Below are 27,972 nucleotides of genomic sequence, written 5' to 3'. Positions count from 1 at the left end.
TAATGATAAGGTCTGATTTGTGTGCAAGCTGCGTAGTAAAGTAATAGACCATCACCATTGCCCCTACTTGTTAGATGCAAAATTAAATCATCTGTTGTTAAGTAGCATATCAATCCTTTCTACAGAAGTATATCGACTGCAAGCAAGCAATACCTCCTATCTGACATTTTTGTTTCAAAAAACCAAAAAACTTGTATCTACCATAAACTACCTTTAGATTCAAAATAAAAACAAAAAACTTTATTAATCAATACTATGCTTAGAAAAAGAAAACTTGGATTTTCAGTATCTCATTATACCTTCCTCGGAATAAGGATTTTATTAAGTTTTATTGTTCCCCTTTAAAATCCACCCGGAGTCAGATAGGAGGTATTGCTTGCTTGCAGTCGATATCTTACTACACTTGCAAAAGGTAAGAAAAATCCTATTTTTAAAAGGATATCTTTAACCAGAGACTACTTTTCAATTTATCCAATTCTATCGATTTCTTGTCCACCCATCACTAGAGCGACAGTTTTACGCCTCATATATCAAACACTTGAGATGTTTATCTGCTTGAAGCATTACTCGGCCACTCAGGCGCAGACGGAGACCACAAAAACTGTACACGATAACACTGATTGAGCTAACGTTTTAGCGATACTCACTTGTTTAGAGTTTGGGAACTTTCGCTCTGAGGTTATCAAGCTGTTGAGGTTTTTGTAAATATAAGAAAAAAGTCGAGTCTTGAGTCTATTGCTTATAGAAAGAAGTTTATCTACGTGGAGTTTTCAAAGAATTCGGCAAATTAGTAAGTTTCTTTTTAAAAAAGAACTACTTTGTGACTGTGGGCCAATTCCAGAACAGGACACGAGCATCACACAACTGTTGAAGTTGTGTGAAGTCCGCCAATTTAGTAATAAATACCTACACCTATCAATGAGAAAGACTTTATTAATTTTTATGATATAATAAGGCTTATTAAGTTATTACATATTCTCATCCTATATGATTAATAAGTTCTTAAAGCGGTCGCTAAACGGAAATGCCTTCGGATCTAAACATGAGATAGGTAAGTAGATCTCCCTTACAGTGATAGGTCTGTTTCTGAGTAGTAATCCGGTATTATCACACAATGTGTTGTTAGTGTATCGGTCCTGCTACTGGGGGTTACGGTTTCAAAGAGCGCAGTGTGCGCTGATCGGGTTACATGCGCGTGCGATGCTGGACCCGTATTCATAGTGTGGTTGTACTATTATAATATAATTTTTTGGTACAAGTTTTTTTGAATTGGAGTTCCTTGGAAACTTCTGTTGGAAATTATTTTTTTAATGTTAAATTTACATTAAAAAAATATCGAATTACTATTCTTGTATAAGAAATACAAAAATTAAATATTAGTTACAGTAGATATAGTTATTTCATAGAAAAAGAAAAGTAGACGTTAACCAGAACTTCATAAAAGAGGGAAGAGAAAAATGAATTGTAATACTGCGGGCCTATAAAAATGATTCAAACTCACAAAACGTGATGTACCTTTAAGAATGTCATTACAAGCGAATAAAAGCCAGGATAGCCATTATGACGGAGCGCTCTTTATTACGCAACGACGTAAAATAGCCCAGCAAGTAATAAAAACTCTCTGCCAATTAAATTCCTCCGTATATTGTACTCTTGTAACTAATAAAATAAAAATGGCGGCCGTTTGTTTTCATACAAAAGCAGTTTTATGAATGAACTGTGCGAATAAAATAAATGAAAATTACTTTTGTGAGGAAGAAAAGGTCGTGGTGCAGAAAAGTAGAGTTTTTCTTAGAGCAAAATAAAAATAGTCGTAAGTAGTAGTAAGCCTTACTGTCAGGCTTTTTTCTAAATTCACCTGACGGTCTCTGACATGGAGTCGTTACGACTGGCTGCTGCTATCAACTTGCTATTTTACAGCTCCGGGACGTAACAAGTAGCTTTGCGGATTAGCATTGAAGCTTAACTATGGAATTAGAGATCAGTATACAAAAGTGTCGTCTATATCTGTCAAATATCTTAATAACAGCAAAAAATAAATTAATAAAAAATGTATTATTAATAATTTTGTGTACTAGGCTATGAATAGGGCTCTTACACGTGGTTTCGCTCACCGCTCGACGCGGGCGCAAGGATGGAGGTATTACGATGACTTAACTCTGTTACACTAGTCAATGCACTGCTAATTAGCTCCAAGTGTTTGTAAGCCGTATTTGAGTTCAAAAATACGTACTAGGAGACTAAATAATATTTAATAATTAAAAAAATAATAATCTTTCTAAAAAATATTTGAAAATTATGCCTGTATGCTATAATGAGCTTGAAAGACTTCGGCACTTTTCTATTAGCAAACAAAATATAAATTTTATTACGAGTAAATATTTGGCAAATTTAAAAATTCGACTTCATAGCTTCAAACGCAAAATGAAAGTGAAAACAGTTCTACGAATAGTTTGACTCGGAACAGTAACACAAATCAGTTTTAAGTTAAATATTTAAGCGCTTAATTAACAAAGTTAAATTCCAATATTTCTCTACAAAGTATTACAATTAAGAACTTTCAATATAAACATTGTACAATACACCTAAAAGTCTTAGTCATAAGGTGGAAAATTAGTTAAAATTATCCATATTATATGAGGATATAAATTGAAACATTCAATATTTGTTTATAAAGTACTGCAATTAAAATTTGCCACCACCTCAGTGGAAAAAGCACCTTTAATAACTTTTATGCAAGGTTCAATATCAGTTTTGGAGGTGGTGTTAGAGGGTGTCAAGACAATGTTGCAAAAATTATCGACGAGGAGTGCAAAGTGGCCACCCAGAGCGAACAGACACCTAAACATTTACACAGAAGTTTCACTTTATCTAATGCTTTCATGAAGATATTGTAAAGCTTTAGCTACATTTAGTACATACAATTCATGAGGATAATACCAAATAATAAAGATGGGGCTTTACATTTAGTATTTGCATTAACTTATTTTTATCGGGTCGATTCCATAATATCTTCAATTATGTTGTTAGATATATTTTTTGCTACGTTTTCAAAGTATATTTTATGGATTGTTTTCAACATTAAGTTTGTGGTTGAATTTATTGACACTTGTAACAAACCTTCTATGCGATGTTGCTACATGGGCTTAGTAAGTGAATATACGATACAATATGGCGTTCAGTGAGTTGGTTAAGTGCGCACACGCAAGTTGAAGTGCAACGCCAATGCCTGTTATGTATGTGCACTAGAGTGACCATGAAACGTGAAATATGTATGTTTTTTTTAATACCTTTACATCCAGAATTTGTTTCTCTTTTTATATACGAATTATTTATAGCTCGTTATTTTTTACATTTTTGAGAAAGTACGATTAGTGGTCATCTTAGGCTAAAACTCGTCTTCTTATCGGTAAAGATATGCGCATGTGTTTTATTACTAAAAATTTATATTTATCCTTTCAACTTTTGATCAATCAAAAGACACAAAGTTCAAAAAGCATTCAGGTTACGATCAATCCCTACACATAATATCTTCCTTAAACAAGACAAATTAACAAAAAAAAAACCGTGTCCGAGTCCCCATTCCCCCTCTACGAATGAATCACGCGCATCCTACACGCATGTAGGCGCGATGACAGCGAAATGCGCGCGCCGAGCGATTTACAGCGAGAAGCGCGCGCGCAGCTTCCGTTTCCGTCGCGTTTGCTTGTCTGTGGCATACCATAGACAGTACATATACTGTGGTAACCAGTGCATTGGGAGTTGTTTTGGCTTGTGGTATTATTCGTAATGAAGTTACAAAGAAGATAATTAATATGTGTTTTTTTTAATAAGTACTAATAGGTGAAATTTAAGTACAAAAGTGATTTTATAATGCCCTCTTGCTAAAGTTGACTTTAGGAAGCCGATTTATGTAGCGAATATTGAGAAGAACTCTGTTTCTGTGCTCCTCAACTAATTGTAATGACGAATAATGTCCATATATGCACCTTTGTAAGGTCTTCCTATAAATAGGTAAATGTAAATAAACAATTAATATTAATGTGCGTATCGCATCATTTAATGTCGACCACGTAAAATGACGTCTCCCATAGATATAAATGAAATAAATAAATTGTGCTTATAAAACATTACTTGCTAGAAGGTTACTCACGGGTAATTCCGGGAACGCTGCGAATATATCTGCGAACAAAAGGGTATAATGTAGCGAATCATAGAACAATACGTAGGAGGCATAAATAAAGGAGATTCTTTGTTAATGGTGTAATATAACATCACGCATGTTTGCTCCAAATGGTTACACAGAGAAAACCCTTTGCCACTATTAGACTTGTATTTTCTCTAATTGAGCTAAATATGCTCGTTTCTGGATCTTAAGCATTTGGCTGTTATATACCCTTCATTTCCGACTCACACTTGGCCAAGAGATTGTGTGTAAGACGAGAAGATGGTCCTTTCAAAGTATTTAAACTGCTACTATTACTATTACTGGACTACATTTTACATTAAAATTATGTTGTGCCTTCATGAATTCATGAAAACTCCGACGAACCACCTCCATTACGAGCCTTATCAACAACACTTCATGTGGTACTATCGTTCCTACATACAGTTCTATAGGAAGAAGTATCGTGAGGTCAAACACAGCTTACATGTTACTGTAAGATTACCATCAGTTGGGAAACTTGTGCTTAATTGGCCTGGTAATTTGGACTACTAAGTTGTTGTACTACATTATGTTTTATGTTTGGTTTCGTAATGTCTTGGACTTTCCTGCGTATTTTTTTGTTTGAGTTATTGGAAGCATTTGTGCAGATTTCAATTGTTTAGATAAGTACTTTAATCATTGGTTATTTTTTGTTTAAATTAAATGTTAAAAAGAAAAATAATTGAGGATGTTGTCATTATACCTCATGGATAAAGAAAAACTTATTTTGATACCTCTTCAAGTTGAAGTAGATTATTATAGCCTTCTAAACAAGCTATAACAACTTAAGATATTAATAACGTGTCACGTATACCTAGCACAAAGTTTTCGTGTAATATATGAACCCTTCACCCGCAGCAAGTCTTTATCCACATGAGTGAGGCGTAAGTTTGCCTGTCAAACTAACTTCGGGCAAAGTCGGGGTAAATACGTCTGCTGAGGGAACTCCGCACTGGGTCACAGCTCATATGCATATGTGAATATACACGAGTATGTATGGGAATATTACTATGTAGACGTAGTTGGCATAGATTTTGCGTCACTTTGTGATATTATGGTGTATTTGCATGTGAGCGGTTCTGGTCATTTCTGGACTTCAGTATGTTAATTTTGAGGGTATTGGGTGGCGTATGTATTTGTAAATCTATGGTATTTCCGTGTAGTAGTTTTATAGTATTTGAGTAGCGTAATTCCAATACAGTATTTAGAGAGCTACCGACATTACGAGATCACACAATCATTTTGTACCATTTAAAAGTACCTTACAAAAAACAATTCCACCAGGCCTCACATGATGTCTAAAGCCAATAATTAGCGCAGTTGTAATTACAAGCAGCTCACTACCGTCCACTATCGTCTAACTGTTCGCGTAATTACCCTCCCCCCGCACCCTCGCCCCCCCCCCCTCTCCCGCCCGCGACCTCTGCACGGAAGGGTTAAGTCGATTATGCTAATGTTACGAACTGAAGATACCGAGTGTCTTCCCTCTAAATAAGTTACGAGGAATATTCTCCTTTTGACGGTAATAAGTTGTGTGATCTTGTTTGTTGGAGCTTCGCCGATGAGTGTAGGGTTACATTGTCGATATTATCATTTTCACTGTATGTAGACGTTCTTATATGTCAGACATTTCCTTCTGAACTTGCTAAAATACGTGTGTCTCTCATTCTTGATTTATGGGTAAATATTATAACCCCGTCAGCATTTAACCTTTTCCCCCAAAATACATACGAAAGCAGAATACGCGCATAGAAAATGGTCCCCATTCGGCTTTATGGCGTCCAAGTAGAGGTCAAGCCACAGGGTCACAGGGTCAAACGCTCGACTGGACGCCGGTGATAAGAGGAATGCTCACATAAACCAACCAACGCATAATTTCTACGTAAATATATCCTCTATGACCAAAAACGTCCAAAAAGTTTTTACTTTTAGGCGATTATCACACTGCCCCGCATGATGCAGCGTAGTGCGCGGATGCGTTTTTTTCCGTTGTATGGAAATATCTCCGTTTGTATGGAAAACACGCATAGTCCAACACACTGAAAATGCATCCACGCGCGTTCATGCGGATCACGCACATACATGCGGAGAAACACGCACCCCCGCGCGTAGGTGCGGGGCGAGATGCAAGGTATGGCACACTGAATCCCGCAATGCCGCGCGTGATTTTGAATGGGCGTGACGTGTATATTTGAAAATGGAACTCGCTGTGCGTGAATTTACAAAACGCACCTACGCGCGTGAGTGCGTGAAAAACCCGCACGATGATGCAGATCTGCACTCCCGCAGGGACGCGCGTAGGTGCGTCGACACGCAAGATGCAGCGTGATGCGGGGCAGTGTGAAGATCACCTTAAAACCTTTTTGTCGATGTCCGAGTGTTTCAAATAAAAAGTTAAACGGAAAATAGTTAGTTGAGAGCGGGTAGGTTTCGCTTCAATAAAACGCTCGTTATACAGGGTGGTGCAAAGTGTGGCGAGTATTTTGTGTGCGCCATTTTTATTTAGTGCTGATGGCACTTTTTCTGGTAACCCCTATGCCAGTGGTAGTTTGAAAATTGATAAATAATTCCGAAATAGACACTGGTTGAAAATTCAGTTATCAAAACTGGCTTTTCATAGGAATATTTTTGATAGCTTCGACATAAAAATAACTTAAAAAAACGTTGCGATAGCTAAACCCTTTTAGAGATATGTATGCATGCAAGTTTGTAACATTGGACGACAATTACTTTGCTAACGTTTGTAAGGTCGCCACTCCTTTATGTTTTTCCTTTTTCCTCACGCGGCATCTATTGTTCTCACATAAAGATGTAAAGCAGTTTCCCAAACGCAAAAATAAAGGGAAACAGGCTAATATTCAAATGTAGCGAAAACAAAACGTGCCCTTTGAAGTCCGTTTACTCTAGCTGCGCAGAATTCACGAACAAATACACGAAAATCTCAGCCTCGAGAGCGAATAATGTTTCACAAGAGCTATTGAAGTACGCGTGGAAATCTGTTTGTTGGACAACAAATACAAACGGATTTGTTCGCGACTGTTCCTTGTGTATCAACGTCACATTTCCTTGTTTATTACGCATCACTTAGCATGGTTCTGAGTAGGGCTGCCATCTCGAATTTCGCCAAACCCGGACAATCATTTAAAAAACCCGGACATTTGGCGTAAATCGCATTTTTTCCCCGAACGAGTACGATTTTTTTTAAACAAAATAATATCTAATTTGTAATCCATTTACTATTAACATATACTTAAATTTAATGAGGTGCTTCCTTACATGAAAAGTGTCCGGGTTTTCCCCGGACACTTCTTGAAACCCCGCCCGGACGGCCCCCGGACGCCCTCCAAACGAGGACAAATCCGGGGAAACCCGGACGGATGGCAGCCCTAGTTCTGAGGGATTTTTACTTAGATAGTACTATGAAGGTGGTGTCCATTACTGTAAATACTTTTCTATACCTACTGTACTTTGCCAATATTAAATAAATAAGAGAGAAAAATGTTGACATAAAACTCTAATATTTAAAAGAGATCTCATACCCCATAAGCTGTTATATGTACTCAAAATTGTTAGTAACTAAAAAACAAGCAAATAAAACCACAATAAAACTGTAAAACAATTTGCTCGCTCCCTAAAATGTCCCCTTCAATCGATGGGGAATCATGTAAAATTGCTTCCATCGGCATTCCGTGACTGAAATCATTAACTGTACGGAACCCGTCGAGCAATGGACTGATATTAGTCCATCCGTGTTCATACAAGTCTATTATTTATTAATAAAGATGGCCACCCTTATGTTACGATATTTTTCGTATTTCATAATTATTTATTTACGTGAAATCATTTATTATTTGAAACGGAGCTGAAAGTTGTATTGTTGGACACAGGTTCCCCATTACGGGGGCATTTTTTCCATTATCACTGTACTTAGGGAGTTTGGGGGACGCAGCATGCAAGCCCTTCGTGATTGAGCAAAAAATACCTTTGAATGTTTTATTATTTATCGGAAGTTTATTACTTTCCCGATTTTAGTAGTGTCAAAAATACATTCAGCAGTATTTTCTTCGAATATATTTTTGAACTCCATATTAGTGTAACACGGTTTCAGTATTAGTGTGAAGCGCGACTGAGCAAGCCGCCCCAGGAATCGATTCCACGAATGCTTAAAAAATAATTATGGTTTTAGTTTTACTCTTTGGAGTCAGGAATAGAAACTTTATATTTGAGTTGTAATTATTTATCGGTAAATAAATAACTTTTCCTATTATTACCTTTTCTACAAAATCAAACAAATACCTATACACCCAATTTTATCCAGAAACATGCACCAGGTTCGAGATTTTATTGCTTTTAAATAAAACCATCGTCATTACCATTGCCAACCAGCTTCTAACCACTCAATACTCCGATCACGTGGTAAGCGCGAATATTGTACAAAGTTAACAGAAGCAACAAGAAGTACAGTTAAATAAAAGCATGAATCGCTAATTTCTAATGCGATTGTGTAGAGAGCACACGAAGGGCGCATATGTTCTAGTGATGGCAGCACCAGCAGGTAGCATATCGATATCGATAAGTTAGTGGAGTCATTGTACGATAGAGGATAGTTGTTAGTATCTTAGTATATAAATACTGTACTGTGTTCCTTGTGGAAATTACCAATGTTTCTACGAGAATGTTGAATGTGGTTTTGTTGTTGAATTGACTGTCAAATTGCTAGACTGTTCAGTTTCTTGTATACTAATATCTTGTATTATTTAATGGACACTTCAATGAAAAATTAAAAACTAACTTATTGTACTAAAAAGCTTTAAAAACACAAAAAGCTATTTGGGTCAGTAATTATGCACAAAAATGAAGAAAATCGTTGAGACACTATCATGAACTTATGTTTCTAATAACAGCGATCACTTTCACCACGATACCACCCTGACAAACAATTTAGATCTTATCCAACCAATTTCCACAAGCGACTTTATCGATAACAAGTATCGATAAGAGGCACAACCCTATTGCCCCTTCGGTGCTTGTCATTAAGGGTGATCCATCAACGTCCGCCAGGATTTGGGGTGTTCGACGCCTGCGCGCTACCCGCGGGGTGCGGGGGGGACGCCCGTGCCCGAGGGTAGCGGGGTAACAAACAAAATTAGATATTCGTGCGGTGTCCCCGCAAAGCGGTGCGAGTGCACCCTGATTGATTGCTTTGGTTAGCGTATATACGTATATTTTTCATATAGTTTACGTGGGTATGAGTGCCATGAATAAGGATTTCAGTTGGAATAGTTCATTGACCTTATGCAAAAAACTCACAGTTGTATCTGAAATTGTAGAAATGAGATTGGTTTATATTTATTGTACACTACAAATCTCATAGAATTTTACTATGAAAAGATATTCAATAAATAGTTGAATCTGTAGTATCTTTTCAGTGTAAAAGACAAAGGAAACTCTCAGATAAGGAGGATATTAGTTTCGCTCCGCAACTCTTACAAATGCAGCAGCGCGAACGAACAATATTTTATATTAAAAATAATACTTCTTCTTAAATTGGATTGCAGTCTCAATAGAAAGCGGCAAACAAAATGAACACTAAAAAGTTTCGCGAAGAAATCTTATCAACGAACGCTTTTATATCAAAACAAAGAACTGTTGGGAACTCTATTTATTTTTGAAAACTTCGAAATAGTTGGCCACAGTCAGATACTTATAACATTAATTTATACAGAACTCCTAGCAACTTAGTACTCCAAGTAAAAACAAACAGTACAAAAAGCGAAGGAGAGCAGCAAATGCTCGGAGCAGAGCAATCGAGAGCAAGTCTCACGACTGCCTTCGTTTGTGCCAAACAAAGCAAACGAACTACTTAAGCATTGAAATATTGAGGTGCAACGCGAATTTACAATTTCCAATAACAATGCACAATGAGTTAATATCCGGCCAGACGGAAAAACGATCAAGTCTACACTAGCGCCACTTGAACTACGCCGGCACTTGATCAAACTCGATTTCGCTATTGTAACTTAATTAAGAAGCTTCCTTTTAACTTTTTCTAATCTAATTCTCGGTAAAATAGTCCTTAGTTTTATTCATATTTTTAGTGGTTTTGGTAGCAAGATATTCCACGAAATGTTTATTCTCAATATAAATAAGAAACAAACGATAAAAGTTCGTTAATTGCATTACGTGTTACTTTATGAAAGTGCGGATACTCTGTGCCGTAGCGATACATATAGTAGTGCCGAGGCTCGCGCCCTGCGGCACGCCTCCGTCTGTGCGCGTTCATATCGCTGTACACTTGTCTAATGAAGGCTTTGACGCTTTCCCCAAGGAGCGAAAGACGCGCCATATAACCTCCTCCAATATATTAATACCTACTCTATGTCTAAAGTAATAAGATACATTTTAGATTGTGATGGACCCACTCGAACGCCTACGTACGGGCCATAGCTTTGATACTCTGTAATCATGGGAAGCTATCCCTGTTATTTGTTATGGAATTAAATTGTTCTGAACAATTATGTTCGCATTGTATTGATGGAGCTTAATTTTGTGGATACAGCACGGAGACAGTTATTGATATTGCTTTTAATTAAGCGTCTGGGAGCATTTTGTTCATTTTGTAAAAGCCTGAAATGATATTACGAAATACATAATGGGCATATTAAAATGAACATAATATTTTCTTTCATTATGTAAAATTTTTGATTCTCTTTTTGTGAGCACTCAAATCTGAAAGATGTAACCATATATTTTAGTTGCTTAAATATCATCAGCATTTAAGCTCACTTAGAAACTGAACACTTACCGTGTTACCACAAAAACTTTTTAACGTCAGTTTAAGCCTTGTCTAAAAAAATGTCAAATTATGACGTTGACATATGGTTCATTTTGCAGCCAAATTTTTTTTTAGACAAGGGTAAAACAGGGTTTTAAGTTTTTGTAGTAAGGTCATGAAATTCTATTTTTGACTTAATCAGTCTGCTCAAATCTGTCTACGTTCTATTTAAATTACGATCGAAAGATATACAAACCTAATTCTATTTACCTAACAAAAATGTTAATGTAGCAATCACAGAAAATTGAACTCCTTACAAAAAAAGGCGCCGAGAGAAAAAAATACTTGAAAAAATAGAATTGTGTTTGCCTCATTTCAATGAGTGTTCTAATTTTTTTGTTTTGTCCATCGATCTGCAAGAGCGGTCATGCTCGAGTTTCGCTGGCGACGGTCCAATGGAGCCTCCGTCAGGTTGCACCAGGCTTTCACTTAGGGCAACCATCATTTACGACTGAGAATAAACTGTACTGGTACTTCTAGACTTAATTTTGGTCTTTCTACCTATTGTAAGCGAACAATAAAAGACAAAATGTAGCTCCGTTATAAAGTGTGTGAAATAAGTCAATACTTAATGAACAGGCTTAAACATGTGAAGGGAACATCGTAAATACGCGGAGGCTTCTAATGAATGTCGCGAGTTATGAACATCGGTAGAACCACCTGTGACGACACGTAAATTAACAGTAGCTTGTAATGCGGTGTGTTTGTACACTCCTAATGTTGTAGCAAATGTATTCCGTGTTTACAGCTGATGGCTATAAAAGCATATAATTGTTTTCTTCTCTAAAAATAATGAAATTAAAAAAAAATATATAATGTACAATCCAATTCCATTTTATTGCGCGCAGCGATATAAAACTTGTAACTATAATTCCATACAAAATCCAGTAAATGTGAGACATAAATTGAAAGTGTCCCAGGACGTTCTAAACATATGTTACCCTAGGTTTGACGTGCCGTGGCTACGCCGCACTACGGCACGCTACGAGTCCATTGTGCTACGGCGTAGAGCGCTACGATATATTGCTACGGCGGTAAATCGGTCGAAAATATTTCTGTTTGCGCGTATTGTCCAGTTGCGGTGCGGACTTGGATTTTAGAATTTCAGTTTTGTACTTTTTCACTCGTGGTGGAATAGACGTGGTTTATTTATTTATTTACTGCTCTTCTCGATGCGGTGATAAATTACAAGCCAAACGATTATTTGTATCAAGTGTGGCTTAGCACCTCCACTCCAAATATTTTCAGATGCGGGCTTTGAAGCTAACACCTTATGTTAATTTACATATCCCACAATTTAATAAACCAAATGGGCAACCAATTCATTACCAAAAAAGCACTTCAAGTTTCCCACAAATCACATTCACTTTCACACCCAAAAAAGCAATTCCATTTACCTTTAGAAAAAGAATGAAAACTCCGTTATGTTATTCTTCCACCTGTCGCGTCGGCACAAAGAGGTGCACCGCGCGGGAATCGATCGTACGACCCGGAGGCGCGCACTCACTGAGCTGACGGGGATAGACGGCGGACGATACTAGCTGACTTGTTTAGATATAGTGGGTGAAGATCATTGGTATGAAGGTAGTTTGTGGGTGTACATTTTTAAAGATGTGATTAGAAAATTACTGAGAAAAATATGTATTTAAAGAGCGTTGAGAACAATACTCAGTACGACATCTTGCTAATACGTCTAACGAGATAGCCTTAGGTATGTCTGGTCTAGTGGTTGTAGTAGTAGTGGTAATAATGAAGCAACAATATTTACATATTTAAATGATGTACATACTTATGTAAATGATCAGATCAGTAAAGTAGTTAACGAATTATCTAGCTAGGTATTCTAAAGGATATGAAGCAAATAAGAGCCGGAAGGATTGTAGTAAAGTTTTAGAAGGTCAAGCTATCTTGTGACAGGCCATAAACAGGAGATTTCCCATCACGATCGCGATCGATGTCATAAAAATCACACAAAACTGCGCCCAAATACATCCGACACTATTTCCGCAAGTCGTCACGTCTTCAGCGCGTCTGTGTGCGTGAGGGCCTGTCTATGTGTGGGTGCGGGTGTCTCAAACGGCTCCACCGCAATCACAACAATTAACGATACCTATGCAATTACTGAACATACTAAACCTCGCATTCACACCTGCACTGCAAAACCAACTTTACTGCGTGCGATATAGAGTGTAACATGTGTTGTATCGTTAAATAATGCAGGTAAAAACGCGTTGCTAGTAAATCACGAATGGAGAATAATTTTCCAGGGAAGGAGCGCCGTAAATCAAGGAGACACCCTCCGCGGGGCCGCGCGGAGGTGCGGGGCGCGGGGGGCAGTGTACCGGTTGTAATTAATGCATTGTTTCACTTATACACAGCTTCTTTATTCCCAGCAATATGTTGTGTTAGAAATATTGTGGGCCTTCTGTTTCTGAGATTGTAGAAGAAACTTCTAAGTTAGTAGTATCAGGTTGGTATGTATCAGTAAAATTGCTTCTTGACAGTTTTGAAATTATTCATTTTGGCTTGTTTAATATCAAACAAGCCAAAATGAATAATTTATAATAATTTTCCACCAACAACTTGCTACGTAGAACTTCAAGTTGAACTTTAAGTATTCGAAGACATTTTTAGGATACCCAGACAATTTCTTTCATTTGCTCTCTTTACAATAAGGACATAAGTTTTTCCTAAATCCGAACTGAACAATTTTTTTTTACAAAACTATAACCCACTGAAGTTTGTAGCAAGCTCACAGCTTCCAACTTGTTATCAAGTTCCACATGAACTATACAAGAAGATGGACATCCTCACTTATCACTAAACATCCAGCCGACTCGCCTGCACCCTTTTATCGCGACCACTGAAACAGAAAGTGACACGGGTTCATTTTTTAAACGCACTGCAGCCAAAAGCCTACTTAAATTATTCACACGCCTTACTCAACGGGGAAGTGGATAAAAAAAAGTGAAAACGTGGCATATTTCAACCCCTCCCCCTGCCCCCCGCCTGTGGCCGGCCGGATGACAAACGACTTGACCTAACCCGACACGCTACCAGGATTATTTTTTAGTAAGGATAATAAGGCAGGTTTTCATAATTTTTGTGGGAACGTTATTGCAGTTGAAATTTTTTTGGGGTTTCATTGAGTAGCCCTTTTTGTTATTATAATGTACACTGATATTAAGTTGGCTCGTCGCGGGTGATTTAAGTACTGTCTGAGCCGGTAAAACTTGGAAATGAAATATTTGTCTGTGTCTTGCAAAGGACTGAAAAATTAAAGACGAAACTTTTTCTGTAGAATTGATTGACAGGTTTTTTTCTATTGGGGGTTTTACTTATTTCATTTTAAATTTTGTCATTTCTTCTCAGATCTTTCTCAGTCACTAGGTTAGGTTGCTAAGTTTCCAGTAGTATTCGCTGCACGTTTAGTTTATAGCTGCTCATTTTGTCTGAAGCTCGTAAACCGTAGCTCCGAGATAGGATTTACTGCGAAGCCTGTAATCATTATTGTTTATACAATACATATTTTCTTCAGCCTAATGTTTGTTCAGGCATTTAAAGCTCAAGGTCTTCGTATATTGCCAATTGTTGCTACTTTATTTGCACTCGCGTCTTTGTTTCTTAAGCCAAATGCCCAAGGCTAAAGTTTTGAAATGAGTCATTCGGGATTCTTCTTGATTCCAAAGCCTGCCCAATTTTCACTCAGATTCTATTAGTTAATGATTAACAGTTGTTGAAGCATCACAGCACACTAAACTTTACAAAAATTACAAGTAGGTACTTATCAAACGAAAACTGTTCCCTCATCCCTCCCTTATCCTCCTGTTCATCATCCCTCTTCATTGCAAAGCCTCCCACCGTGCTAAGCGTCCAAATCACCTGTATTTACATCTGAGCGTCCATTAGAGGAACCACATCATCCAAATACACGATGAACGTGGAAACCGACCGCTTTAACCGTTACGTTATTAATGATGCCACGCTAAGTGAAAAACAATACTACAGAGAAACTTTTAGAAGTTCCACTCTGCTTTGCGGCTGCCAAAAGGTGAGCCATTCTCAAGTTACAAATTGTAAACAAAAAACATACAGATATCCAAGAATAGATCTCTTCGTGCCTTTTGGGAAGATGGTTAAGAATCTTTAAAATAAGTTATTATATTAACTTGAAGTTAGTATAAATAGTTTAAGCATGAACAACAATACCTATCTAAAGAGGTAAACTTTTACTGTGGGCCTTCTTCATTTTATTTTTATGTGCCTTATCCAAACGCGGCACAGCCCACCTTGCATGACTGGGATCTCGGCGACTGATCAGCACTATCATCATGACTCGCTATTACACCACAAATGCTCGATTTCCCACGGATTTCCTCGCGTTTTCCTAAGTACTACTTTCAGCTATTTTGCCCTGAATGATATTTATTTTCCTTTATCGCCGCTGAATAGGTTTCTTGAGTTATTTTAGAATCATGTTGTGCTGGAGAGCCTACCTTCGAAAATATCTGCAAATCTATAATGTTATTTTAGATCTGAGTGTAATAACTGTTAAATGTTATCAGTTGTATTAAGTGGCAATACAAATCTGAATAACCAATCAAAAACCAATCTATCCCTTAGCATGAAACACAATTCTTATTCAAACATTCAATCCAATAAAAATCATTTATCACAGTAAAGGCAAAATATGAGCGTTCACTGACATGACTGATGCCTTTTCAACGTCAATAAAAAGTGCAACAATCCACCGAAAAGCAATTGAACAAACAATAGAAAAACGTTGAAACAAAGCATGTTAACAAAACGCAAACAAAAACATGCAACACTGAGGAACAAAACGCGATCAAACCAAACCGAATTGTTCGACACGAGCTGTGACGTCACACCAACATGGTGCACTTACCTATGAATTGAGTTTTTGTGGCTTTCACATTGTTAGCATGATCAAAAGGAGCAACTGTGTCTCCTGGTTCTATTAATGGCTGACTTAATAACGTCAGTACAATAATGCGAATCTTAAATATAACCGAATTCTCTCATTCAAATATTATATAATCTTGCTCCTCCATACACGTAGTACTCCAATCGAGGCCAAAAGATATGCTGATACGCTTCTCTCACAAAAAACGTGAGACACATACAATATCAATATAATTTGGAGTTCGCGAAGCCTCTGGCGGTCCGTCTAATCTCCTAATACCTTCTGAGCAGATTTGAAGGAGGAAAAAGTAGGAATAACCGAACAGAGGGTAGTCCGGAAATTACTGGATGTCTCGAGGTGCGGGGTGGGGGGAGGAAGGTTCACAAATGAAGCAATCCTCGCGTCCACGCTCCATCGACGTCGGCTTATTAGAGTAATCCACAGGCTTCATGTAATTGTTTAATGAAAATACTACGATGTGAGCACAATTGACAGCAGAGTTGTGCAAGTTTTATATGAAAAGGCCCGTTTGGCCTATCCGCTGCGTTGGACGAGAAAGCGATTTGTTTGGCATTATAAGAGCTTGTAAACCCTATGCGAAATTAGAATAATGGACATTTGAGTTGACTTTGAACACAAGAGTAAAGTTACCCCATTATAGTTGTAGTAATACATATCAGTTATTCCTTCACAAACCTCAATCCATTTCTATCAATTTATGTGGAATATCTTGCATGTAAATCTCGAAGGAGCGCCGAACTTATATTAACGTCAGAAACGTCGAATAAAACTAGCTAACTTGCGTTATATTTCATCCCGTATCATAAAAATCTACGAGGCAAATCAGCCTCGACTAAGGTCAATAAATAAGCCTTGGGGAGGAAAACACGAATTCAAATGAGCGCCAATGGGTCATGATGGAGAGCATGCTATCTTGGAACGTAAATAAGCCAGCAGCCAGGCTGATCATCAATATCGCTTAGCTTCTACTGGTGAGCGTACCTACTGAGGTACGAGAGATAAATTGGCCCGATTTATTTGTGTGTTTAACATATTTTCGTGGCTGATGTTAGATGTAGGGTGGTAGGAAAATATATTGAAATATTACATTAAGGTTTTTCCGATTCTTTGCTATATGACGTAATTGCTGTGTCGATATGACGAAGTATAGACTGAATTATAGAAAAATATATAAAATATTACGGCAGACTTTGTTTGTTTTTTTGGCTAAACAATAAACTCAATCGAATAGACTTCAGCGAAAAGTTTAACATTCGCTACATCACATTTTTATCATTTTCTGTCCATGTGAAAGAATATAAAAGAATTGAAAGCCTACAAAACAAACAAACTGCAACAGAAGGATAAAGTAGGCATAATAAATAACAACAACAGTACGGCGAAGTTGCCGCCATGAATACCAGTTAACTGTGAGAGAGATAACTCACAGTTAACTCCTAACTGGACTGCAGTAAACGCTGCCTAATATGGAACAAATTACTGCAGAAACAACTTTATGAAGAAAAGTGGTCAAATACATAAAAATCTAGACATGCGTGGGAAAGGCACTAATGTGCGGGTCCGGAATCGATTAGAGTATCTTGTAAAACACTGACTTACTGTCAGGGACATCAACCTGGAGCAAAAGTAATGAGTGAGTAAAAGATTATAAAAACCATAGCGCCCTTAAGACGCTCACACTGCACCACTTCTCGGTGATTATGGCTAAGAATAAGCAACGCTCGTGATTTTTTTACGTTTAATACAAGACTTACCTAACTCTGCAATAGTCAAGAGTTTAAATTTTTAATTAGCAAGAACTAACTAGAGTATAATTACGCAAATTAACAATACAACGAGTAAACGCATTTATAATGATACCAATTGAGTACCTGGCATAATGTGCAATTAATTGATTCGGTAAACGATGCACTTGACAGCTGTCATGAGTTATTGATGACTCGCAAATGGCCGCTTGTGTTATCGACTACGTCTGTATTGAATTCATTTAGTAAATTACCCAAATATCGTCGAAATTCATATTTACGAAATGCTTTAGATACAGCTACATATTTCCATTAAGCATGTTTGCCTCGTTGGTCTAGTGGTCGCAAGCGCGGCTGCTGTGCGCGTGGTCTCGGGTTCGATTCCCGGGTCGGGCCGAAATCGCTTTGTGGGTTTTCTTAAACTTTCACAAAGCAGCCCGTAGTCTGGAAGTTGGTGATTAATTCACCCGTGCATCGGAGAGCACGTAAATGTCGGTCCTGCGCCTGATCTCTTTCCGGTCGTGTCGGATTGCCGTCCCATCGGGTTATGAGAGTGAAGGAATAGGGAGTGCACTATAATATGTCCTGCGCAGCTGGCTGATCTCCTTAAGTGAGAGCAGCCGCCGTGGCCGAAAACGGCCGTGGACGCCATTATTATAAGCATGTTTGCAATAGCCTCATTCAATCGAATTATAAATTGAGTTGCCGCTAAAAACACGGAAATTGAAACAGAAAACCAGAAGAAATAACGAAAATACTCGAAATAATTCACAGATTGATTTGACATTTTTCCAGCACTCGACAATCGTGAACAATGATTATAATTTCTCGAAGCGAGAATTGAGAGATAATGAAATAAAACGTACCATCGTGTTCTGTCACCTTTTTGTACAGTCTTCAAGATAATTGTCTTTGGGCATACTGCTTATAAATATTTATTGCCATTTCTTTGTTCAGTTCTATTCTCATTTAAAATTTTCCAATATAGGACGCTTGTCCTTTGTTTTTGTGAATGTCAAACTGTTGATTAAGTCAATTGTTTCTTTTGACGCTTGTGCTTATGATGCTTTTGTTATATTCGTCAAAATTACGCTCTGTATTTTGGCAATAATTATTTTTCTTAATACAAAGGTAAGTAAATATTTCTCTTTCTTGTTATCGAAATTATATTCCCAATAGAGTCTTATTTCGCAGTGTATTGTATCTAATATTAAATCTGCAGAATACGACAAAGCCATTGACACCACAAAAGCAACCCCCAATGCCGATCAAAAACCCGACGTCTGCCGAAAATTGCCGAACAAAAAGCGGATTAAACCGGTTATCGGCGACTGCTAATAATAATAGTGTCGTCAGATAATCCAGTGTGATGGATGGCTCCCTGCCCACCCCTTTTAATTGCCAGCGTGAATGTGGCTGTCAGTCACGTCACGGCGAATTTTCCATTTATATTATAATAAGTTGGGATCTGTTTTGAAGCGGTTTTCTTGGTCTATTCGGTTTAATAAAGGTGTCCCCTCCCGCTGTATATTTGCAGGAGGGAGCGATGGAAATGCACGAGCTTATTTTTCGGAATGCAATTGGTTTTCGGTGAATTAATCTTGGTTCAGTGACAGCGGTGGAAACGTCAACGTTGTGAAAATATTGCAATATTTTTAGTGAACACTTTTCCTTTGAATTTCAGCTATTTCATGTTTAAAATTTTGAACGGCACGTTCACTAATCAATGTTTAATGTGGAATAATCTTAGTGATTGTGCTGTTGGAAGATAGCAAGGTCGACAATCTAGTTAATGTATTGGAAGGCAGATAAGAGCACTCTTTTCCTGTTATAAGTGTTCTCTTGAGTTGATTTATGCGGAGCTTTCTATCTTCGTCTATTTGACCCCTTTTCCTTAATCCAAGTTCCCCTTTCACCCCAAGATAAGCAGCTGATTCTGTTCATTTCCTTTCCCACAGAGTATCGGCTTTGTGTATCGTGGCGTACAGTCGCGATGAGCCGTCATTGCCATCATCAATCATCTGCCGATACCGCTCGATCGACGCCAGCGCGCGAACATCTGCGACCACTACCGGCTAATTCATCATTTTGCATTCGATTGTACCTCTTGCTGTTGCCATTGCAATTTGTATTTTATTTCTGAGCAATAAGGTCGGCTTTTTCCTGACGTGTTCTATTAATACATCATATCTCGATTGACATGTCAGTTTGCTGTTGACAACAACTTTATACTAATCAAAATAAGAGCTATATTTCTTACCGCATTTCGCGAAGGTAAGTTTTTGCAGTAAACTCGCAGATGTGTTGACAATATCGATTGTGTGCGAAATGTTATTATATTAGTGTAAATATTAAATGCAGGACAATAGCATTGGTTTGTACAGCGCATATGGTGTGTTGCTGCACCATTGCTCTTTTCTTTAATATCGACAGATTTGAACTAAATTAAGTTTCCCTCGACACTACAGGGTCAGCCCTACCACGCGGGATGGTGAAATATGTATATATGCACATAATCCTATTTGCTTTGGGGATTCAAAAGGTCCGTAGCAATGGAAATACAGTTAAAATATTTCTGTTTACTAAGCGTGTTATTTTGAAAGCCTTTTCACTAAAGAAGAACGTGCAAATGGCCAATGTTTTTAGAACAAAAATTGAAATAAGTATTTCAAGTTTAGCTTTATTGCAGTTGTTCGTGGACTCGATTGGAGACCAGGAAAGTCTCAAGTATTTACATAATAATATTTGTACTTAGTTAATGTTATAAATGAGACAGCAAGTTTCTTTCATTGTCACGGTAGAATTACATTTCTATACTATTTAGGTATGGGCAAAAGCAAACAGTCTAAACCTTGGGGAAATATTAGTTAATTACACTGGTCAACAAATTAAAATATTTTTTTTTGGTGCAAAGGTGAAATATACAATTTCTTGTAGAATATTTGACACGTAGTCAAAGTCCAGAACATAAAGTTGCACTAGCACGTAGGGATTTAGAGATATACCCCTCCTAAAGTACCAAAAACGCGTTTTTTTATGAAATTTGATGTAATTTTTTGGGGACAGAAGAATTATATAGGAATTTCTAACTAAAGCATCATATAGTACTACTTTCCCCGCATTAACCCCATTTTAATTTATATTTTTGCGAGTTTTATTTCCTAATATATACCATTTTATAACTAAAGTGGAGTGTTTTCATACTAACAGGCCAAATAAAATGCAGGGAAGATCGAACTATCGTAGCTGTATCTAGACACACGGCAGTGTGTCCGCCAAGTTCGAGCAAAAAAAGCGACACACCGGCCGTGGGTTATATAACACGAACCATTTCGGGCCAAATTCGACCCCCCTATAACTCAAAATCTATTTTATTTACGCATATCAAATTTCTAGTATCTGTTGAGACCCCCTCACTTATCTAAAATACAAAATTTCATTAATATACCTATTGTAGGTCTTGAGATATGGACGTCAGAAAATCGCTATTTTTACTATACACTCACTGACTGACTGACTGACTCACTCATCAAAAACCTAGACCACTTCCAATGGTCGTATTGACTTGAAATTTGGCATGGAGGTAGGTCTTTATGTCAAGGTAAAGGGAAAAATCTGAAAATGGCCAAGTGTGAGTCGGTTTCAAAATAATGAAGGTGTAAATTTATACCCGGTGTAAATTTATACCGCTAAGGAACTAAAACGAACTAAATTTATCTATATTGATATAATATATCTTCGAATGGTCCTACCGATCTGAAATTCGTTACAAAGGTTTGTATTTAGTCAAAGTAAAGTAAAAATCTGAAAACGGCCAAGTGTGAGTCACTTTCGAAAATAACGAATGTGTAACTTTTATCCACGAACATAATATATGACAACATGTTATGTCAGTCAGTTGGTAAATCTAGTCCATTTAGTTAATCTAGTTCATTTCTTTGTAAGAAGCATAGTGCATATTCAAAAATCTGAAAGATAGTATAAATGAGACATTTCCTTAACTAACTTAATCAAAAGAAAAAAATAAAATAAACAACCTTACAAAAATAAATGAAATCCCACCCAAAACAAAAATGTGAAAGACTGCCAAGTTCGATAATATGGGAATGCTTCGCCTATAAAAGAAGTGAGATCTGAATAAGTACCAAGTTCCATACACATACCACAGTTAAAAATAGTTACTTTTTAATGATGTTACTTGGCAAGTTTTAATAGAAAATTAAATACTTGATTCATTGCGTTTAGTAGGTTTATAACAAGGTGTGTGAAAACTTGTCAAGTAACATCATTAAAAAGTAACTATTTTTAACTGAGGTATGTGTATGGAACTTGGTACTTATTCAGATCTCACTTCTTTTATAGGCGAAGCATTCCCATATTATCGAACTTGGCAGTCTTTCACATTTTTGTTTTGGGTGGGATACATATTTCATGAAAATTTAAACTCTTAGCGTTCGAAATAAAAATGAATTTCAATCGGGAAGAGTAGTACTATATAATGCTATAGCTAGAAACTAAAAAACAATTTTGCTGTCCTTCAAAAAAATCGTCAAATATCGTTAAAAAGCGCGTTTTTGGTACTTTAGGAGGGGTATATCTCTAGATCCCTACGTGCTAGTGCAACTTTATGTTCTGGACTTCGATTACGTATCAAATAGTCTATAAGAAATAATATATTTCACCTTTGCACCAAAAATGCTGTTGACCAGTGTTATCAGAAAAACATTCATTATTAGTTTTTCACAGAAAACAAAACACAGTAAGTAGAATATATTTTTCAACTTTTTCACAATCAACTGACAGCTCCTAATTAGGGATCAACATAACCACCAACAAAACCCTCTAACATTACAGTTACAATTCATCGGAACATCCACATGCATCACGTTACGCATTCCATGTACGTACGGAACCCGCGTAATTTAATTGTGCCGGCCACGGGCACAATGGCGCGTGATTGGGCGGTGCCTGCGGAATCCTAAATGCTGACGGTCTCTGAGTAGACCAGTAGTTTTGTGAATGTCTTTAGAGCTTTGATTTAATATGAAGGTTGAATCAGTGGCCGTTTGTTGCGAAGTTATTGATTTGATTGGGATTTTGTGTTGGTTTAGTATGTTGCGATGAGGTTGGAAACTTTTCGTTGGTGGTTACAAATCCTATACTTTCCACGACATGAGTAGTTTTTGTGTGAAAACCAAGCATTTATTAATGAACAACACGTATTTTACAGTTTTATTTCTGTACCTATGTTTTGATCAAATGAAGTTAATCAAAAGATCAACGTTTTTAAACTGTTTTTCCTGAAAACATGGTTCTTATAATAACGTAGGTATAGTGATATTAATAACAAAAAAACCTCAATTAAAATAGAGGGCAGCAGTAAAAACAATCCGCAATAACAACGCTTGCAGTTTACGCGTCGTCACGAGAGGCGCTCCGCATCACAACGAGGAGTGTACAGGTCCCGGCCGAGGACACGACTCAACCTTGACAACGTGAGCGGAGTAGTTAGTGAGTTTAATGTTATTATCAACAATAAGTAGAACTGAATTATCTATACTAATATTTGTTACGTATATGTTAATGAAAGTTTGTTCGTGTCTCAGGAACTACTAAAAAGCTCTGAAATTGCAAAATGTTAGATAGCCTATTTATAGAGGAAGGCCATGTGCGAAACTTTTGAAAGCACTAACAAAAGCTAAGCATAAGTGTAATGTTTTTAAATTACTTTTACCATGGCTCACAGATAACAATAAAAACAAATTAATTACAAGTGGTACTATAAATTGCACCTTTTTGTTGAATTATAAATTTTCTACGAAGTTGCATTAAATTCTGGGAAATATTATTTTATTTTATAGTTTCCGCTTTATTTCAGAAGTTTTCAGTGGAAAGTAGCTCATTTCGAGCTAAAATACTAGGATTAACCTAGAGATCAGACAAATATGACATGAAAATCTTATGTTTGCAACAATTTGACTCCACATAAAAAAAATATGGAACAAACAAACAAACAAAAAAAAACATGTTAACATTAATTAAGTGCAACAATGACGGCAACATTTGGGCTTTCGTTTCGCCGGCTCATCCTCAGTGTTCAGCTGAAAGTGCAGCGAATGCACATGCAGTGAGGATGCGTTTGTGTTGTTTTTAGCCAATTACCACTAATGAGTTGTACATACAGCCTGCACGACTGTGTTGCCTTTTTGTAAGCCTTTCATTATTCGGTTTACTGAAACTTTAATTTTGATTAGTTTTTATGTATATTTTTTTCTTGACTGAAATTTCTTTTAATATGCGTTTAATTATCTTAAACAACGTGTTATCAAAACAAAGACTAATTGCGATACGTAATGTATTTCGATTTGCGTTTGTTTTTGTTTTGTTTTGATGTGTACCATCATTTCATTACATGGTGCTATCGAAGTGTAATAACATGCTGTATATAATATTATAGGAATGATAAGTATGATTCCACTTATATGTTGTGACACTTCCTTAACATAAGTTATTTTAATTATCTTTACATCAAATCTTAAAGAGCCCGGTCTAAGATACCACGTTACGCATTATAAAAGTTCATTGATTCACCGTCTCTTCCCGAATGTTTTTATTACAATTTTGCTATACCAAAGACGACAAAAGATTAGACATTTAAAAAGTACCTATAATTAAATCGCAGCTCTTACACCCAAAGGGCACATGTTCTTAGACAACACTTAAAACGGCAATAAGCCCATAGCGGTCCAGTAGCGAGCACAATATAGTTTATTGCGAAACAATAAACTTACCTGATCACGTCCAATACCGGCAGCCGAGCACTACTCACTCGTAAATATTTACTGCCCACCAACACCTTGTCTAGGCGGTACACAAACACGATTATACACCCTATGCCTACGTAGCTAGAGTTTATTTTACGATGTACGGTGTTTAGCCATAAGTCCATCAACGCACAGTTTATTTGTGTTGTCCAAACACAGCAGTTAAGAACTACCGACTAACTATTGTTTAACTTTATAGTTATTTTTATCGTTCAACAGTTAGTTTTAAAAAAACTATTTTTATGATTATTATTGTGTGCTATTTTTGAGTTACAAATATTAGTTTAAGTGTCTACAAACTACTTGTAAACTATGCTATCACTAATGAATGAAACACTAGAATGTATATTATTGTATGTTCGCGTATGTTTTCCCGTGGTATCGCAGGGCGGGCGGCACGGGCGGGCGCCGGGGTCGCTGGGCGGCGAGTGAGCTCCCAGCTTCTGTTGCGCGCTTTAAATCCTCCACTACTTGTGTACTTGTACTTGTTATAGTAAATTTTGTGTTATATTGTGGGAAGCAGTTAAGTTTAAATTCAGGTTTCATTAGTATTTTTTAGTAATCAAAGTAAATCTATTTGCATCGTTGTCATTAATAAAAATAAAGAATATGAAGAAGGTTTGTGTTGCTACGAAAGAAAAGTTATTACTATGTCTTGTTCTTGAATTGCTTTCATGAAACTGTAAGCAAAATCAAACATAAACATTATCAACAAGTCATATTATCAGACTACTTCATGTTCTAATTGACCACTATCTCATTCAATTATTTTTACTACCCAATAAACTGTAACCCTGACCTCCATACAACTAATTAACCGCCATAAAACTACAGTAACCCTTGAAATCCTCCCCCTGTAAACCACCCTTACAACTAGTATTTAATAGAAATAACCATCCATTGAATAAGCTCGTAAAATTTTTATTCGTCATAAAGTTAAGCGAAGCAGGGGGCGACAGTTAGTCAACATGATTGTCGGCAATAAAACTAAATGGGGATTGATTTAAGACTTGTTAATAGCTCATGATAACCGCGTAAAAGTGATAAGATTGATTTATTATTAAAAACTGGTTTTGGCAATTTTAAATCGCCTAGGCGTACCTGCTAATTAATGTTAGATACATTTTACGATGTTCGTCTGAAAAATGCTGTTTATGAGGTTCCACATCTGACATTCAAAATTAAGATAACGTCAGTCATGTTTGATACAACAAAAATTGGCAAGAATTTTACCTAGGTTACGCATGAGTAAAATATACAAATAAATATGTAACTGTTGGATATGGGGATTTATTAGGAACATGACACAGCAGTTAACAGCACTCTGCAGAACTATTTACACCAAACCAAAAGACAACTCAGATATCATAAATTATAGCAACTAAAACCCTTTTAAAATACAGCACTAACTTTATATGAATTAACTACCACCGCTATCCTTAATCAAACGATATAATAAATCCGGTTTCAAGAAACCTTCCTGATACTAATTTCCGGTACAGTCGTGCACAACAATACCGTGCGAAACAAAATCAAATTATAGCGCACATACCTGTAACATTCCGCGCATAGCTGCGGGAATTCCGTGCCCAGCGGCGAGAGCCGTGGATGTGCCATACATTCAGTGGTTACGATCAATAACATACGTATAAATACGATTTCATTGTATACATGGAAAAGCTTGGATTGCTATAATATACATGGGTTTGGTTTTTCCTTAAAGTAAGGGCTAACCTTTTTCAAGTAAACATTTGATCGCCCTCGTTAAAGGATTTATTTTTATGCAAATAGATTACACCTCCTCCATCTAGGATCATTGACTGATTGCTCTTATGCAGTAATAAAAAAACAGGTGCTAAGTTTTAAAAAGCCATAAAGGAAATTGCATCTTATCTCCCGTATTTACCCTTTTTTTTTTTTTTTTAGCGACGTAAAATCATCAAATGACCCCTCCCGCTGTGGGTTAGCAGCGGTGAGGGAGTGTCAGACTCTTACTGACTAAAATCGTCGTGTTCCGTCATAGACCTTTTATGTACCAGGGCCGCGGTATCTCTTTCGAACAACCCGCAGCCCCGGCAGGCCTTGGCCCTGCTGGGCCCCGCTGGGGTTGCTGACATCTCTTTGAGGAGCGCGTGGAACAACGCGCGCCGTCGACACGGGTCTGTCGTCTAGAAAGACAGAGGGACGATGAGCCACCCGAACTCACCGCCCAAAGACCCACGCCTACGGTGGCCGGGAGTCATCTCGCGACACCCGGCGCCCATGGTGTCTACCTGGTCCAGCGCGGCGGCCGGGATGAGAGGTTCGAACTCTCTGGCGTTCCGCCTCCTCCTTCTCGAGCATGACCGCTTCGCAGAAGGAGGCGACGGCATCCCATTCCCTCTCGCCCCGGACCATGGCCTGAACCAGGGCCGGACGCGAGAGGTCGCCGCCGCCCAAAGCCTCGACGAGGACCCGGCGGTGCCCTTCCCAAGCGGGGCACACCTGGACTGTGTGGTCCACCGTGTCCTCGGGGCTGTCCGCACAATGGTGACACCCGGGCGCCTCCTCACGACCGATGCGGTGCAGGTACCTCCCGAAACAACCGTGTCCGGTGAGGACCTGCGTCATGCGGTACGTGAGGGCGCCGTGACTCCTCCCGAGCCACTCCTCAAAGAGGGGACTTATCGCCACGATGGTGGCGTGCCCTCCGTATTTACCCTCACACAACATAATTACTGTAAACTTAAATCCGTGCATACAGTTGGCAACTCCTTATTCTTTAGCCGACTATCTATCTAGAGGTAGATACCGCAATCAATCGCGTGAACCGTCCTTTGAGCGCCTTGCACCCGAGTACGATAATCACGTTATATTGCTAAAGGAATAGATAGCATATCATTTACACTATGAAAACATATACAACAAATACTCTTCAGCTTCAGACTTCTTCGTGGGCCGTGTAACAAAAAGTAGCCTTCCTTAAGAAAATGGACTATCTAACACTGAAAAAATGAAATCGTTTCATTGTTGGCAAATTGTCTCCATTCAAAAAGAACCTCTGATACAGAAACAAACTAAGCTGTTGTATTCTTTGTAATTTTTTTCTTAATCTTGCTAACAGCCAGTTTCTTCATCAAAAGTTAAAGCCAAAGTAAAAGTCAAAGTAATGTCTAAAGTAAAAGTAACGGTCAAATTCAATTCTTCTATTAGTTTTGCTGTCACTTTCGCCTTGAAAAAACGTATTTGACCGTTACTTTTACTTTAGACATTACTTTAACTTTAACTTTTGATGAAGAAACTGGCCGTAAGACTACTAATGTGGTAGTTTGTATATGGATTCTAACGACGGAATAGGTATGTCTATTATTCTTTAAAATACATGTTTAAACAAACAACCCATTTATTTTTTATAAAATTTTTATTAAATTAGTAAA

Source organism: Helicoverpa zea, chromosome 12, assembly GCF_022581195.2.
Source record: "Helicoverpa zea isolate HzStark_Cry1AcR chromosome 12, ilHelZeax1.1, whole genome shotgun sequence".
Taxonomy (NCBI): Eukaryota; Metazoa; Arthropoda; class Insecta; order Lepidoptera; family Noctuidae; genus Helicoverpa; species Helicoverpa zea.
The sequence above is the reverse complement of the archived record's forward strand: the minus strand, read 5'-3'. Positions refer to the sequence as shown.